The 17939-nt window shown below is 40.8% G+C and overlaps 5 non-coding genes across 5 annotated transcripts; all 5 read right to left on the bottom strand.

Moving 5' to 3' along the window:
• Positions 1-2059: 2059 nt before the first annotated feature.
• On the bottom strand, positions 2060-2275 carry LOC146858473 (small nucleolar RNA U3). Its single transcript, XR_014980228.1, has one exon. It is a non-coding gene; the product is annotated as a small nucleolar RNA U3 (small nucleolar RNA).
• A 3161-nt stretch (positions 2276-5436) lies between these two features.
• LOC146858472 (small nucleolar RNA U3) lies at positions 5437-5652 on the bottom strand. Its single transcript, XR_014980671.1, has one exon. It is a non-coding gene; the product is annotated as a small nucleolar RNA U3 (small nucleolar RNA).
• A 3161-nt stretch (positions 5653-8813) lies between these two features.
• On the bottom strand, positions 8814-9029 carry LOC146858471 (small nucleolar RNA U3). Its single transcript, XR_014980650.1, has one exon. It is a non-coding gene; the product is annotated as a small nucleolar RNA U3 (small nucleolar RNA).
• Positions 9030-12189: 3160 nt separating this feature from the next.
• On the bottom strand, positions 12190-12405 carry LOC146858470 (small nucleolar RNA U3). Its single transcript, XR_014980544.1, has one exon. It is a non-coding gene; the product is annotated as a small nucleolar RNA U3 (small nucleolar RNA).
• Positions 12406-15566: 3161 nt separating this feature from the next.
• LOC146858469 (small nucleolar RNA U3) lies at positions 15567-15782 on the bottom strand. The gene has a single exon (XR_014980177.1). It is a non-coding gene; the product is annotated as a small nucleolar RNA U3 (small nucleolar RNA).
• Positions 15783-17939: the final 2157 nt, after the last annotated feature.

The raw sequence follows: 17939 nt of genomic DNA, 5'->3' as shown, positions 1-17939 counted from the left end.
CACATGTAAGACTCTAAGCAGACGATGAACTTCGACGGGGGTCCAGACTTAGTGAAAAACCTCTTGCAGCACATACGGGAGATAACGGAACCTATCACTTTCAGAAGAGCCCTGAATGCCTGGCTATCTAAGAAAGCGTTCACATGAACAACTTGTACTACCACCCAGCTTGAATTCATGCAGCTTTTCAAAGGTAAAAGACCTTTAGGTGTCTCAGCACTACAGAAGTATCCAAAATATAGTTTATGTTTTGTGTACAGAAGATTTTTTACACTGGGAAGTGAATACTTGCCAGAAACGTTTTGTATCTAATATTCATTAGAACAGGAATTGAAATTTTCAGTATATAATTCCGTTTTACAGCATATCCTCAAATGAAGAAAGGAACGGCCATCAACAGTAGACAGTTGTTTCAAAAATTAAACTCTGCCTGCGCACTTCCTTCTTAGATCAGAACTTATCTGCAACACATTTGGGCCACTTACAAATACTATTTCAATCTTGATTCTACATAACATATCAAGACAAAGAGTTTTATAACTCTATGCCAAGCTGTCCAAGGGTTACAGGAAGATATCACAAGAGCATTTTTTCTGCCACCTGGCTAAGCTCTCAGCAGATCAGTGATAGATAATTAAAACCTGACGCTGCAATCTATGCAGCTAACTAAAGTTTAATTCAGCATGATAGACTAAAGTTGAAGGCACTGGACAAACACAAGAAAGGGGACCAGGAAAATCGCCTCTTGGGGCAGGCTAAAAGGCTATCACAATATGGTCTCAACTTTGTAATTTTTACGTAAAAACAGACCATGGCTGGAAAAGCAGTCGGGCGATGCCCCAGACTCTTACAAAGCCAAGAAGAGGCAAAGGCTCTGGGTATTCACCTGGCCTGTCACCAAACTGTAAACTTCTACAATTTACGGCCTGGCGCCAGCCCACCTACCTCGTTTCATAGGTGTCGCAGCATAGTGGATATCCAAAATGGTGGCATTTGGGGTTCTAACCATTACAGCTATAGAACTTTCAAGGCACAGGGCTTATTTTACTATTTACAACCAGCTGATATTCCGATTCTCTACATGAGGCTCTCAATCTTCCAGTGTTCTAAAATACCATAGGACAACGCTACAGGGGGCTACAATGGTCATTAAATACCCTCTGTTTGAGTTATAGACTCAAGTTAAAGCTGAGCTTCTATATCGAGGGGATAGAACATTTAATCAATGTGATACCCGAGGCAGAAAGTCTATACTGATATCACAACATTCCAGTCAATGAAGTAAGAATACTCTAACTTGAACCAGGAGAACCAAAAAAATGGCACTTGCTGGAGCAGGTGGCTCGTTCTGACCAATATTCGATCGCTGCAACTCCTCTGTCCCCAAAGGATCTTGCAAAATTCCAAAGTTCGAATGCATCAAGCCCTTGATGTACTAAGGGTTGCACAGGGGCTTGTTGGGAGCTGCAAGATTTTGTGCTGAGCACGCAAGCTTTTATAATGAAAAGTAGACAGACGCAGTCCCTTACTTCTGCTTTGCACCGCACGAATTCCTGTGAAAACTTTAACAAATACCAAAGGAGTAGTTTTTCATCCTTAGCAGTCTAAGATCCACCGCAGCCTTGTAAGTTGTAAGAAGCCAGGGTGTTACGCTTCCTCTTACTCTAAACGGCCTAACTAGCATTAGCAGGTTTCTTTTAACAGTCTATTCGAAAGAGTGATAAATCTTTTGAGTAGCAGTAGTTGCCTTGCAGAAGTCTAGGCTCTACAAATAGCTCATACGCACAGTCCATTTAAAATGTACTCTTTACTATCCATGTTCGAAAAACAAAGCTTTTTTTATAAATAACATACCAAATTATCAACTGATGGTGAGAGGTGCCTTTCAAAGAGAACCTCTTGCAAAAACCACAAGTCCAAGAAAGCTCAACAGCTTCTAATAAGTATTCATATACTCAACAGTTAAGTTACAAGAAACCAAAGAAATCAAAAAAGAAATTACAAACTAAACAAGAAATTAGAAACTGATAGACTTTCTTACACCCAAAAATAAAAGCTAACCACTCAGTTTGTGTTCTCTTTCTCCAATCCTCCTGAAAGGAACAGGAACGATCATCAATAGCAAACAGCAGCTACATGAATGCAACACTGTTCACTCACTTCACGCCCAAAAGAGAAAACTACAATTCTTCCTCGTGGTTAGCGAAGACCAGACACTTTCAAACACATTTCCTCAGTTAAAAACTATAGAAATGATCCATGAAAGTATAGTCTTAACAAAATTCTTTATAGCTCACACAGACAGAAAGGGTGGAAACCCTTCCTACTTACAGTAAGACAAGGTTCGGCATCATCAACGGAAATAAAAACATATAAATATAAACATATTTTTTACTCCACAAGATAATATTCCACAGATGCACACGCATACGCCTTTATTTACATTAAAGCCTACTCAATAGATCCTGGTGAGACACTGCTTTATAAATTTGCATATTTTAAATCAGCAACCAATCAAATTCAGCCTGCCTGTTCCTGACCCAATGCTGTACCACAGGGAGAGTTGGAAAATTCTTCAAAAAACTGCAGGTTCCACAAGATCATACAGATGATTTTTAATCCGAATAGTTGGTCCAGATTAGCATCTGTCAAACAGCCAAAAGAGTGACACTGATCACTAGCGAGAAGGGACCTGCTAAGGTTGCAAGCGTGGAAACAAACGTTGTAGCATTCAAGCTACCTTTAAATTTTGAACAGTTGCACCACAGATCAAATGTACGGCAACATCTTTGATTAGTTTCCCCAAACAAACTAAGGGGCATATCAGCAACAACCGGCGATAATTATCGCTAAGCGCACTTAGCGCTAGGATAATTATCGCCGGCTAGCGTGGATTATTATCGCTGAGATAACGTGCTATTAGCAACGCTTATCTCAAAAACGATAAAAATCCTAACGCTAACTGCCTAACGTGAGATTATCGCTGGAAACCCAGCGATAATGTCACAAAGTGTGGCGTTAGCTTGCTGATAGGGACTCACAAACTTAGCCATGATATCCACCTTACATAGGATACCATGGCTAAGTCAGTCCTGAAGCAGGCGTAAGGAAAGTAGCAATAACAGGGGTTATCGCTACTTTTCCTGCCGCTATGCTTCATAGCGTGGGCCTTGATGATAGGAGAAATGTCGCTTAGCGACATTTCTCCTGTCATGTCAGGTCAGGTACGCCCACTTTGCATATCATTAGAGATGCAAAGCTGGGCGTTAGGAATCCCGACGCTAATGCAAGGTTTCACGCGTTAGCGTGACCTTGCTAATTAGGCGATCCTTTTTTATCACCAGCTTGATGATATGCCCCTAACTGTTCCCCAGTTCACATGTAAGACTCTAAGAGGACGATGAACTTCGACGGGGGTCCAGACTTAGTGAAAAACCTCTTGCAGCACATACGGGAGATAACGGAACCTATCACTTTCAGAAGAGCCCTGAATGCCTGGCTATCTAAGAAAGCGTTCACATGAACAACTTGTACTACCACCCAGCTTGAATTCATGCAGCTTTTCAAAGCTAAAAGACCTTTAGGTGTCTCAGCACTACAGAAGTATCCAAAATATAGTTTATGTTTTGTGTACAGAAGACTTTTTACACTGGGAAGTGAATACTTGCCAGAAACGTTTTGTATCTAATATTTATTAGAACAGGAATTGAACTTTTCAGTATATAATTCCGTTTTACAGCATATCCTCAAATGAAGAAAGGAACGGCCATCAACAGTAGACAGTTGTTTCAAAAATTAAACTCTGCCTGTGCCCTTCCTTTTTAGATCAGAACTTATCTGCAACACCTTTGGGCCACTTACAAATACTATTTCAATCTTGATTCTACATAACATATCAAGACAAAGAGTTTTATAACTCTATGCCAAGCTGTCCAAGGGTTACAGGAAGATATCACAAGAGCATTTTTTCTGCCACCTGGCTAAGCTCTCAGCAGATCAGTGATAGATAATTAAAACCTGACGCTGCAATCTATGCAGCTAACTAAAGTTTAATTCAGCATGATAGACTAAAGTTGAAGGCACTGGACAAACACAAGAAAGGGGACCAGGAAAATCGCCTCTTGGGGCAGGCTAAAAGGCTATCACAATATGGTCTCAACTTTGTAATTTTTACGTAAAAACAGACCATGGCTGGAAAAGCAGTCAGGCGATGCCCCAGACTCTTACAAAGCCAAGAAGAGGCAAAGGCTCTGGGTATTCACCTGGCCTGTCACCAAACTGTAAACTTCTACAATTTACGGCCTGGCGCCAGCCCACCTACCTCGTTTCATAGGTGTCGCAGCATAGTGGATATCCAAAATGGTGGCATTTGGGGTTCTAACCATTACAGCTATAGAACTTTCAAGGCACAGGGCTTATTTTACTATTTACAACCAGCTGATATTCCGATTCTCTACATGAGGCTCTCAATCTTCCAGTGTTCTAAAATACCATAGGACAACGCTACAGGGGGCTACAATGGTCATTAAATACCCTCTGTTTGAGTTATAGACTCAAGTTAAAGCTGAGCTTCTATATCGAGGGGATAGAACATTTAATCAATGTGATACCCGAGGCAGAAAGTCTATAATGATATCACAACATTCCAGTCAATGAAGTAAGAATACTCTAACTTGAACCAGGAGAACCAAAAAAATGGCACTTGCTGGAGCAGGTGGCTCGTTCTGACCATTATTCGATCGTTGCAACTCCTCTGTCCCCCAATGGATCTTGCAAAATTCCAAAGATCGAATGCATCAAGCCCTTGATGTACTAAGGGTTGCACAGGGGCTTGTTGGGAGCTGCAAGATTTTGTGCTGAGCATGCAAGCTTTTATAATGAAAAGTAAACAGACGCAGTCCCTTACTTCTGCTTTGCACGGCACGAATTCCTGTGAAAACTTTAACAAATACCATAGGAGTAGTTTTTCATCCTTAGCAGTCTAAGATCCACCGCAGCCTTGTAAGTTGTAAGAAGCCAGGGTGTTACGCTTCCTCTTACTCTAAACGGCCTAACTAGCATTAGCAGGTTTCTTTAAACAGTCTATTCGAAAGAGTGATAAATCTTTTGAGTAGCAGTAGTTGCCTTGCAGAAGTCTAGGCTCTACAAATAGCTCATACGCACAGTCCATTTAAAACGTACTCTTTACTATCCATGTTCGAAAAACAAAGCTTTTTTTATAAATAACATACCAAATTATCAACTGATGGTGAGAGGTGCCTTTCAAAGAGAACCTCTTGCAAAAACCACAAGTCCAAGAAAGCTCAACAGCTTCTAATAAGTATTCATATACTCAACAGTTAAGTTACAAGAAACCAAAGAAATCAAAAAAGAAATGACAAACTAAACAAGAAATTAGAAACTGATAGACTTTCTTACACCCAAAAATAAAAGCTAACCACTCAGTTTGTGTTCTCTTTCTCCAATCCTCCTGAAAGGAATAGGAACAATCATCAATAGCAAACAGCAGCTACATGAATGCAACACTGTTCACTCACTTCACGCCCAAAAGAGAAAACTACAATTCTTCCTCGTGGTTAGCGAAGACCAGACACTTTCAAACACATTTCCTCAGTTAAACACTATAGAAATGATCCCTGAAAGTATAGTCTTAACAAAATTCTTTATAGCTCACACAGACAGAAAGGGTGGAAACCCTTCCTACTTACAGTAAGACAAGGTTCGGCATCATCAACGGAAATAAAAACATATAAATATAAACATATTTTTTACTCCACAAGATAATATTCCACAGATGCACATGCATACGCCTTTATTTACATTAAAGCCTACTCAATAGATCCTGGTGAGACACTGCTTTATAAATTTGCATATTTTAAATCAGCAACCAATCAAATTCAGCCTGCCTGTTCCTGACCCAATGCTGTACCACAGGGAGAGTTGGAAAATTCTTCAAAAAACTGCAGGTTCCACAAGATCATACAGATGATTTTTAATCCGAATAGTTGGTCCAGATTAGCATCTGTCAAACAGCCAAAAGAGTGACACTGATCACTAGCGAGAAGGGACCTGCTAAGGTTGCAAGCGTGGAAACAAACGTTGTAGCATTCAAGCTACCTTTAAATTTTGAACAGTTGCACCACAGATCAAATGTACGGCAACATCTTTGATTAGTTTCCCCAAACAAACTAAGGGGCATATCAGCAACAACCGGCGATAATTATCGCTAAGCGCACTTAGCGCTAGGATAATTATCGCCGGCTAGCGTGGATTATTATCGCTGAGATAACGTGCTATTAGCAACGCTTATCTCAAAAACGATAAAAATCCTAACGCTAACTGCCTAACGTGAGATTATCGCTGGAAACCCAGCGATAATGTCACAAAGTGTGGCGTTAGCTTGCTGATAGGGACTCACAAACTTAGCCATGATATCCACCTTACATAGGATACCATGGCTAAGTCAGTCCTGAAGCAGGCGTAAGGAAAGTAGCAATAACAGGGGTTATCGCTACTTTTCCTGCCGCTATGCTTCATAGCGTGGGCCTTGATGATAGGAGAAATGTCGCTTAGCGACATTTCTCCTGTCATGTCAGGTCAGGTACGCCCACTTTGCATCTCATTAGAGATGCAAAGCTGGGCGTTAGGAATCCCGACGCTAATGCAAGGTTTCACGCGTTAGCGTGACCTTGCTAATTAGGCGATCATTTTTTATCACCAGCTTGATGATATGCCCCTAACTGTTCCCCAGTTCACATGTAAGACTCTAAGCAGACGATGAACTTCGACGGGGGTCCAGACTTAGTGAAAAACCTCTTGCAGCACATACGGGAGATAACGGAACCTATCACTTTCAGAAGAGCCCTGAATGCCTGGCTATCTAAGAAAGCGTTCACATGAACAACTTGTACTACCACCCAGCTTGAATTCATGCAGCTTTTCAAAGCTAAAAGACCTTTAGGTGTCTCAGCACTACAGAAGTATCCAAAATATAGTTTATGTTTTGTGTACAGAAGACTTTTTACACTGGGAAGTGAATACTTGCCAGAAACGTTTTGTATCTAATATTCATTAGAACAGGAATTGAACTTTTCAGTATATAATTCCGTTTTACAGCATATCCTCAAATGAAGAAAGGAACGGCCATCAACAGTAGACAGTTGTTTCAAAAATTAAACTCTGCCTGTGCCCTTCCTTTTTAGATCAGAACTTATCTGCAACACCTTTGGGCCACTTACAAATACTATTTCAATCTTGATTCTACATAACATATCAAGACAAAGAGTTTTATAACTCTATGCCAAGCTGTCCAAGGGTTACAGGAAGATATCACAAGAGCATTTTTTCTGCCACCTGGCTAAGCTCTCAGCAGATCAGTGATAGATAATTAAAACCTGACGCTGCAATCTATGCAGCTAACTAAAGTTTAATTCAGCATGATAGACTAAAGTTGAAGGCACTGGACAAACACAAGAAAGGGGACCAGGAAAATCGCCTCTTGGGGCAGGCTAAAAGGCTATCACAATATGGTCTCAACTTTGTAATTTTTACGTAAAAACAGACCATGGCTGGAAAAGCAGTCGGGCGATGCCCCAGACTCTTACAAAGCCAAGAAGAGGCAAAGGCTCTGGGTATTCACCTGGCCTGTCACCAAACTGTAAACTTCTACAATTTACGGCCTGGCGCCGGCCCACCTACCTCGTTTCATAGGTGTCGCAGCATAGTGGATATCCAAAATGGTGGCATTTGGGGTTCTAACCATTACAGCTATAGAACTTTCAAGGCACAGGGCTTATTTTACTATTTACAACCAGCTGATATTCCGATTCTCTACATGAGGCTCTCAATCTTCCAGTGTTCTAAAATACCATAGGACAACGCTACAGGGGGCTACAATGGTCATTAAATACCCTCTGTTTGAGTTATAGACTCAAGTTAAAGCTGAGCTTCTATATCGAGGGGATAGAACATTTAAACAATGTGATACCCGAGGCAGAAAGTCTATAATGATATCACAACATTCCAGTCAATGAAGTAAGAATACTCTAACTTGAACCAGGAGAACCAAAAAAATGGCACTTGCTGGAGCAGGTGGCTCGTTCTGACCATTATTCGATCGTTGCAACTCCTCTGTCCCCCAATGGATCTTGCAAAATTCCAAAGTTCGAATGCATCAAGCCCTTGATGTACTAAGGGTTGCACAGGGGCTTGTTGGGAGCTGCAAGATTTTGTGCTGAGCACGCAAGCTTTTATAATGAAAAGTAAACAGACGCAGTCCCTTACTTCTGCTTTGCACGGCACGAATTCCTGTGAAAACTTTAACAAATACCATAGGAGTAGTTTTTCATCCTTAGCAGTCTAAGATCCACCGCAGCCTTGTAAGTTGTAAGAAGCCAGGGTGTTACGCTTCCTCTTACTCTAAACGGCCTAACTAGCATTAGCAGGTTTCTTTAAACAGTCTATTCGAAAGAGTGATAAATCTTTTGAGTAGCAGTAGTTGCCTTGCAGAAGTCTAGGCTCTACAAATAGCTCATACGCACAGTCCATTTAAAACGTACTCTTTACTATCCATGTTCGAAAAACAAAGCTTTTTTTATAAATAACATACCAAATTATCAACTGATGGTGAGAGGTGCCTTTCAAAGAGAACCTCTTGCAAAAACCACAAGTCCAAGAAAGCTCAACAGCTTCTTATAAGTATTCATATACTCAACACTTAAGTTACAAGTAACCAAAGAAATCAAAAAAGAAATGACAAACTAAACAAGAAATTAGAAACTGATAGACTTTCTTACACCCAAAAATAAAAGCTAACCACTCAGTTTGTGTTCTCTTTCTCCAATCCTCCTGAAAGGAACAGGAACGATCATCAATAGCAAACAGCAGCTACATGAATGCAACACTGTTCACTCACTTCACGCCCAAAAGAGAAAACTACAATTCTTCCTCGTGGTTAGCAAAGACCAGACACTTTCAAACACATTTCCTCAGTTAAAAACTATAGAAATGATCCCTGAAAGTATAGTCTTAACAAAATTCTTTATAGCTCACACAGACAGAAAGGGTGGAAACCCTTCCTACTTACAGTAAGACAAGGTTCGGCATCATCAACGGAAATAAAAACATATAAATATAAACATATTTTTTACTCCACAAGATAATATTCCACAGATGCACATGCATACGCCTTTATTTACATTAAAGCCTACTCAATAGATCCTGGTGAGACACTGCTTTATAAATTTGCATATTTTAAATCAGCAACCAATCAAATTCAGCCTGCCTGTTCCTGACCCAATGCTGTACCACAGGGAGAGTTGGAAAATTCTTCAAAAAACTGCAGGTTCCACAAGATCATACAGATGATTTTTAATCCGAATAGTTGGTCCAGATTAGCATCTGTCAAACAGCCAAAAGAGTGACACTGATCACTAGCGAGAAGGGACCTGCTAAGGTTGCAAGCGTGGAAACAAACGTTGTAGCATTCAAGCTACCTTTAAATTTTGAACAGTTGCACCACAGATCAAATGTACGGCAACATCTTTGATTAGTTTCCCCAAACAAACTAAGGGGCATATCAGCAACAACCGGCGATAATTATCGCTAAGCGCACTTTGCGCTAGGATAATTATCGCCGGCTAGCGTGGATTATTATCGCTGAGATAACGTGCTATTAGCAACGCTTATCTCAAAAACGATAAAAATCCTAACGCTAACTGCCTAACGTGAGATTATCGCTGGAAACCCAGCGAAAATGTCACGAAGTGTGGCGTTAGCTTGCTGATAGGGACTCACAAACTTAGCCATGATATCCACCTTACATAGGATACCATGGCTAAGTCAGTCCTGAAGCAGGCGTAAGGAAAGTAGCAATAACAGGGGTTATCGCTACTTTTCCTTGCGCTATGCTTCATAGCGTGGGCCTTGATGATAGGAGAAATGTCGCTTAGCGACATTTCTCCTGTCATGTCAGGTCAGGTACGCTCACTTTGCATCTCATTAGAGATGCAAAGCTGGGCGTTAGGAATCCCGACGCTTATGCAAGGTTTCACGCGTTAGCGTGACCTTGCTAATTAGGCGATCATTTTTTATCACCAGCTTGATGATATGTCCCTAACTGTTCCCCAGTTCACATGTAAGACTCTAAGCAGACGATGAACTTCGACGGGGGTCCAGACTTAGTGAAAAACCTCTTGCAGCACATACGGGAGATAACGGAACCTATCACTTTCAGAAGAGCCCTGAATGCCTGGCTATCTAAGAAAGCGTTCACATGAACAACTTGTACTACCACCCAGCTTGAATTCATGCAGCTTTTCAAAGCTAAAAGACCTTTAGGTGTCTCAGCACTACAGAAGTATCCAAAATATAGTTTATGTTTTGTGTACAGAAGACTTTTTACACTGGGAAGTGAATACTTGCCAGAAACGTTTTGTATCTAATATTCATTAGAACAGGAATTGAAATTTTCAGTATATAATTCCGTTTTACAGCATATCCTCAAATGAAGAAAGGAACGGCCATCAACAGTAGACAGTTGTTTCAAAAATTAAACTCTGCCTGCGCACTTCCTTCTTAGATCAGAACTTATCTGCAACACATTTGGGCCACTTACAAATACTATTTCAATCTTGATTCTACATAACATATCAAGACAAAGAGTTTTATAACTCTATGCCAAGCTGTCCAAGGGTTACAGGAAGATATCACAAGAGCATTTTTTCTGCCACCTGGCTAAGCTCTCAGCAGATCAGTGATAGATAATTAAAACCTGACGCTGCAATCTATGCAGCTAACTAAAGTTTAATTCAGCATGATAGACTAAAGTTGAAGGCACTGGACAAACACAAGAAAGGGGACCAGGAAAATCGCCTCTTGGGGCAGGCTAAAAGGCTATCACAATATGGTCTCAACTTTGTAATTTTTACGTAAAAACAGACCATGGCTGGAAAAGCAGTCGGGCGATGCCCCAGACTCTTACAAAGCCAAGAAGAGGCAAAGGCTCTGGGTATTCACCTGGCCTGTCACCAAACTGTAAACTTCTACAATTTACGGCCTGGCGCCAGCCCACCTACCTCGTTTCATAGGTGTCGCAGCATAGTGGATATCCAAAATGGTGGCATTTGGGGTTCTAACCATTACAGCTATAGAACTTTCAAGGCACAGGGCTTATTTTACTATTTACAACCAGCTGATATTCCGATTCTCTACATGAGGCTCTCAATCTTCCAGTGTTCTAAAATACCATAGGACAACGCTACAGGGGGCTACAATGGTCATTAAATACCCTCTGTTTGAGTTATAGACTCAAGTTAAAGCTGAGCTTCTATATCGAGGGGATAGAACATTTAATCAATGTGATACCCGAGGCAGAAAGTCTATACTGATATCACAACATTCCAGTCAATGAAGTAAGAATACTCTAACTTGAACCAGGAGAACCAAAAAAATGGCACTTGCTGGAGCAGGTGGCTCGTTCTGACCAATATTCGATCGCTGCAACTCCTCTGTCCCCAAAGGATCTTGCAAAATTCCAAAGTTCGAATGCATCAAGCCCTTGATGTACTAAGGGTTGCACAGGGGCTTGTTGGGAGCTGCAAGATTTTGTGCTGAGCACGCAAGCTTTTATAATGAAAAGTAGACAGACGCAGTCCCTTACTTCTGCTTTGCACCGCACGAATTCCTGTGAAAACTTTAACAAATACCAAAGGAGTAGTTTTTCATCCTTAGCAGTCTAAGATCCACCGCAGCCTTGTAAGTTGTAAGAAGCCAGGGTGTTACGCTTCCTCTTACTCTAAACGGCCTAACTAGCATTAGCAGGTTTCTTTTAACAGTCTATTCGAAAGAGTGATAAATCTTTTGAGTAGCAGTAGTTGCCTTGCAGAAGTCTAGGCTCTACAAATAGCTCATACGCACAGTCCATTTAAAATGTACTCTTTACTATCCATGTTCGAAAAACAAAGCTTTTTTTATAAATAACATACCAAATTATCAACTGATGGTGAGAGGTGCCTTTCAAAGAGAACCTCTTGCAAAAACCACAAGTCCAAGAAAGCTCAACAGCTTCGAATAAGTATTCATATACTCAACAGTTAAGTTACAAGAAACCAAAGAAATCAAAAAAGAAATTACAAACTAAACAAGAAATTAGAAACTGATAGACTTTCTTACACCCAAAAATAAAAGCTAACCACTCAGTTTGTGTTCTCTTTCTCCAATCCTCCTGAAAGGAACAGGAACGATCATCAATAGCAAACAGCAGCTACATGAATGCAACACTGTTCACTCACTTCACGCCCAAAAGAGAAAACTACAATTCTTCCTCGTGGTTAGCGAAGACCAGACACTTTCAAACACATTTCCTCAGTTAAAAACTATAGAAATGATCCCTGAAAGTATAGTCTTAACAAAATTCTTTATAGCTCACACAGACAGAAAGGGTGGAAACCCTTCCTACTTACAGTAAGACAAGGTTCGGCATCATCAACGGAAATAAAAACATATAAATATAAACATATTTTTTACTCCACAAGATAATATTCCACAGATGCACACGCATACGCCTTTATTTACATTAAAGCCTACTCAATAGATCCTGGTGAGACACTGCTTTATAAATTTGCATATTTTAAATCAGCAACCAATCAAATTCAGCCTGCCTGTTCCTGACCCAATGCTGTACCACAGGGAGAGTTGGAAAATTCTTCAAAAAACTGCAGGTTCCACAAGATCATACAGATGATTTTTAATCCGAATAGTTGGTCCAGATTAGCATCTGTCAAACAGCCAAAAGAGTGACACTGGTCACTAGCGAGAAGGGACCTGCTAAGGTTGCAAGCGTGGAAACAAACGTTGTAGCATTCAAGCTACCTTTAAATTTTGAACAGTTGCACCACAGATCAAATGTACGGCAACATCTTTGATTAGTTTCCCCAAACAAACTAAGGGGCATATCAGCAACAACCGGCGATAATTATCGCTAAGCGCACTTTGCGCTAGGATAATTATCGCCGGCTAGCGTGGATTATTATCGCTGAGATAACGTGCTTTTAGCAACGCTTATCTCAAAAACGATAAAAATCCTAACGCTAACTGCCTAACGTGAGATTATCGCTGGAAACCCAGCAAAAATGTCACGAAGTGTGGCGTTAGCTTGCTGATAGGGACTCACAAACTTAGCCATGATATCCACCTTACATAGGATACCATGGCTAAGTCAGTCCTGAAGCAGGCGTAAGGAAAGTAGCAATAACAGGGGTTATCGCTACTTTTCCTTCCGCTATGCTTCATAGCGTGGGCCTTGATGATAGGAGAAATGTCGCTTAGCGACATTTCTCCTGTCATGTCAGGTCAGGTACGCCCACTTTGCATCTCATTAGAGATGCAAAGCTGGGCGTTAGGAATCCCGACGCTAATGCAAGGTTTCACGCGTTAGCGTGACCTTGCTAATTAGGCGATCATTTTTTATCACCAGCTTGATGATATGCCCCTAACTGTTCCCCAGTTCACATGTAAGACTCTAAGAGGACGATGAACTTCGACGGGGGTCCAGACTTAGTGAAAAACCTCTTGCAGCACATACGGGAGATAACGGAACCTATCACTTTCAGAAGAGCCCTGAATGCCTGGCTATCTAAGAAAGCGTTCACATGAACAACTTGTACTACCACCCAGCTTGAATTCATGCAGCTTTTCAAAGCTAAAAGACCTTTAGGTGTCTCAGCACTACAGAAGTATCCAAAATATAGTTTATGTTTTGTGTACAGAAGACTTTTTACACTGGGAAGTGAATACTTGCCAGAAACGTTTTGTATCTAATATTTATTAGAACAGGAATTGAACTTTTCAGTATATAATTCCGTTTTACAGCATATCCTCAAATGAAGAAAGGAACGGCCATCAACAGTAGACAGTTGTTTCAAAAATTAAACTCTGCCTGTGCCCTTCCTTTTTAGATCAGAACTTATCTGCAACACCTTTGGGCCACTTACAAATACTATTTCAATCTTGATTCTACATAACATATCAAGACAAAGAGTTTTATAACTCTATGCCAAGCTGTCCAAGGGTTACAGGAAGATATCACAAGAGCATTTTTTCTGCCACCTGGCTAAGCTCTCAGCAGATCAGTGATAGATAATTAAAACCTGACGCTGCAATCTATGCAGCTAACTAAAGTTTAATTCAGCATGATAGACTAAAGTTGAAGGCACTGGACAAACACAAGAAAGGGGACCAGGAAAATCGCCTCTTGGGGCAGGCTAAAAGGCTATCACAATATGGTCTCAACTTTGTAATTTTTACGTAAAAACAGACCATGGCTGGAAAAGCAGTCGGGCGATGCCCCAGACTCTTACAAAGCCAAGAAGAGGCAAAGGCTCTGGGTATTCACCTGGCCTGTCACCAAACTGTAAACTTCTACAATTTACGGCCTGGCGCCGGCCCACCTACCTCGTTTCATAGGTGTCGCAGCATAGTGGATATCCAAAATGGTGGCATTTGGGGTTCTAACCATTACAGCTATAGAACTTTCAAGGCACAGGGCTTATTTTACTATTTACAACCAGCTGATATTCCGATTCTCTACATGAGGCTCTCAATCTTCCAGTGTTCTAAAATACCATAGGACAACGCTACAGGGGGCTACAATGGTCATTAAATACCCTCTGTTTGAGTTATAGACTCAAGTTAAAGCTGAGCTTCTATATCGAGGGGATAGAACATTTAAACAATGTGATACCCGAGGCAGAAAGTCTATAATGATATCACAACATTCCAGTCAATGAAGTAAGAATACTCTAACTTGAACCAGGAGAACCAAAAAAATGGCACTTGCTGGAGCAGGTGGCTCGTTCTGACCATTATTCGATCGTTGCAACTCCTCTGTCCCCCAATGGATCTTGCAAAATTCCAAAGTTCGAATGCATCAAGCCCTTGATGTACTAAGGGTTGCACAGGGGCTTGTTGGGAGCTGCAAGATTTTGTGCTGAGCACGCAAGCTTTTATAATGAAAAGTAAACAGACGCAGTCCCTTACTTCTGCTTTGCACGGCACGAATTCCTGTGAAAACTTTAACAAATACCATAGGAGTAGTTTTTCATCCTTAGCAGTCTAAGATCCACCGCAGCCTTGTAAGTTGTAAGAAGCCAGGGTGTTACGCTTCCTCTTACTCTAAACGGCCTAACTAGCATTAGCAGGTTTCTTTAAACAGTCTATTCGAAAGAGTGATAAATCTTTTGAGTAGTAGTAGTTGCCTTGCAGAAGTCTAGGCTCTACAAATAGCTCATACGCACAGTCCATTTAAAACGTACTCTTTACTATCCATGTTCGAAAAACAAAGCTTTTTTTATAAATAACATACCAAATTATCAACTGATGGTGAGAGGTGCCTTTCAAAGAGAACCTCTTGCAAAAACCACAAGTCCAAGAAAGCTCAACAGCTTCTTATAAGTATTCATATACTCAACACTTAAGTTACAAGTAACCAAAGAAATCAAAAAAGAAATGACAAACTAAACAAGAAATTAGAAACTGATAGACTTTCTTACACCCAAAAATAAAAGCTAACCACTCAGTTTGTGTTCTCTTTCTCCAATCCTCCTGAAAGGAATAGGAACAATCATCAATAGCAAACAGCAGCTACATGAATGCAACACTGTTCACTCACTTCACGCCCAAAAGAGAAAACTACAATTCTTCCTCGTGGTTAGCAAAGACCAGACACTTTCAAACACATTTCCTCAGTTAAAAACTATAGAAATGATCCCTGAAAGTATAGTCTTAACAAAATTCTTTATAGCTCACACAGACAGAAAGGGTGGAAACCCTTCCTACTTACAGTAAGACAAGGTTCGGCATCATCAACGGAAATAAAAACATATAAATATAAACATATTTTTTACTCCACAAGATAATATTCCACAGATGCACATGCATACGCCTTTATTTACATTAAAGCCTACTCAATAGATCCTGGTGAGACACTGCTTTATAAATTTGCATATTTTAAATCAGCAACCAATCAAATTCAGCCTGCCTGTTCCTGACCCAATGCTGTACCACAGGGAGAGTTGGAAAATTCTTCAAAAAACTGCAGGTTCCACAAGATCATACAGATGATTTTTAATCCGAATAGTTGGTCCAGATTAGCATCTGTCAAACAGCCAAAAGAGTGACACTGATCACTAGCGAGAAGGGACCTGCTAAGGTTGCAAGCGTGGAAACAAACGTTGTAGCATTCAAGCTACCTTTAAATTTTGAACAGTTGCACCACAGATCAAATGTACGGCAACATCTTTGATTAGTTTCCCCAAACAAACTAAGGGGCATATCAGCAACAACCGGCGATAATTATCGCTAAGCGCACTTTGCGCTAGGATAATTATCGCCGGCTAGCGTGGATTATTATCGCTGAGATAACGTGCTATTAGCAACGCTTATCTCAAAAACGATAAAAATCCTAACGCTAACTGCCTAACGTGAGATTATCGCTGGAAACCCAGCGAAAATGTCACGAAGTGTGGCGTTAGCTTGCTGATAGGGACTCACAAACTTAGCCATGATATCCACCTTACATAGGATACCATGGCTAAGTCAGTCCTGAAGCAGGCGTAAGGAAAGTAGCAATAACAGGGGTTATCGCTACTTTTCCTTGCGCTATGCTTCATAGCGTGGGCCTTGATGATAGGAGAAATGTCGCTTAGCGACATTTCTCCTGTCATGTCAGGTCAGGTACGCCCACTTTGCATCTCATTAGAGATGCAAAGCTGGGCGTTAGGAATCCCGACGCTTATGCAAGGTTTCACGCGTTAGCGTGACCTTGCTAATTAGGCGATCATTTTTTATCACCAGCTTGATGATATGCCCCTAACTGTTCCCCAGTTCACATGTAAGACTCTAAGCAGACGATGAACTTCGACGGGGGTCCAGACTTAGTGAAAAACCTCTTGCAGCACATACGGGAGATAACGGAACCTATCACTTTCAGAAGAGCCCTGAATGCCTGGCTATCTAAGAAAGCGTTCACATGAACAACTTGTACTACCACCCAGCTTGAATTCATGCAGCTTTTCAAAGCTAAAAGACCTTTAGGTGTCTCAGCACTACAGAAGTATCCAAAATATAGTTTATGTTTTGTGTACAGAAGACTTTTTACACTGGGAAGTGAATACTTGCCAGAAACGTTTTGTATCTAATATTCATTAGAACAGGAATTGAAATTTTCAGTATATAATTCCGTTTTACAGCATATCCTCAAATGAAGAAAGGAACGGCCATCAACAGTAGACAGTTGTTTCAAAAATTAAACTCTGCCTGCGCACTTCCTTCTTAGATCAGAACTTATCTGCAACCCATTTGGGCCACTTACAAATACTATTTCAATCTTGATTCTACATAACATATCAAGACAAAGAGTTTTATAACTCTATGCCAAGCTGTCCAAGGGTTACAGGAAGATATCACAAGAGCATTTTTTCTGCCACCTGGCTAAGCTCTCAGCAGATCAGTGATAGATAATTAAAACCTGACGCTGCAATCTATGCAGCTAACTAAAGTTTAATTCAGCATGATAGACTAAAGTTGAAGGCACTGGACAAACACAAGAAAGGGGACCAGGAAAATCGCCTCTTGGGGCAGGCTAAAAGGCTATCACAATATGGTCTCAACTTTGTAATTTTTACGTAAAAACAGACCATGGCTGGAAAAGCAGTCGGGCGATGCCCCAGACTCTTACAAAGCCAAGAAGAGGCAAAGGCTATGGGTATTCACCTGGCCTGTCACCAAACTGTAAACTTCTACAATTTACGGCCTGGCGCCAGCCCACCTACCTCGTTTCATAGGTGTCGCAGCATAGTGGATATCCAAAATGGTGGCATTTGGGGTTCTAACCATTACAGCTATAGAACTTTCAAGGCACAGGGCTTATTTTACTATTTACA

The sequence above is a fragment of the Triturus cristatus genome, chromosome 3_2, assembly GCF_964204655.1.
Source record: "Triturus cristatus chromosome 3_2, aTriCri1.1, whole genome shotgun sequence".
In the NCBI taxonomy this organism is placed as follows: Eukaryota; Metazoa; Chordata; class Amphibia; order Caudata; family Salamandridae; genus Triturus; species Triturus cristatus.
The sequence above is the reverse complement of the archived record's forward strand: the minus strand, read 5'-3'. Positions and strand labels throughout refer to the sequence as shown.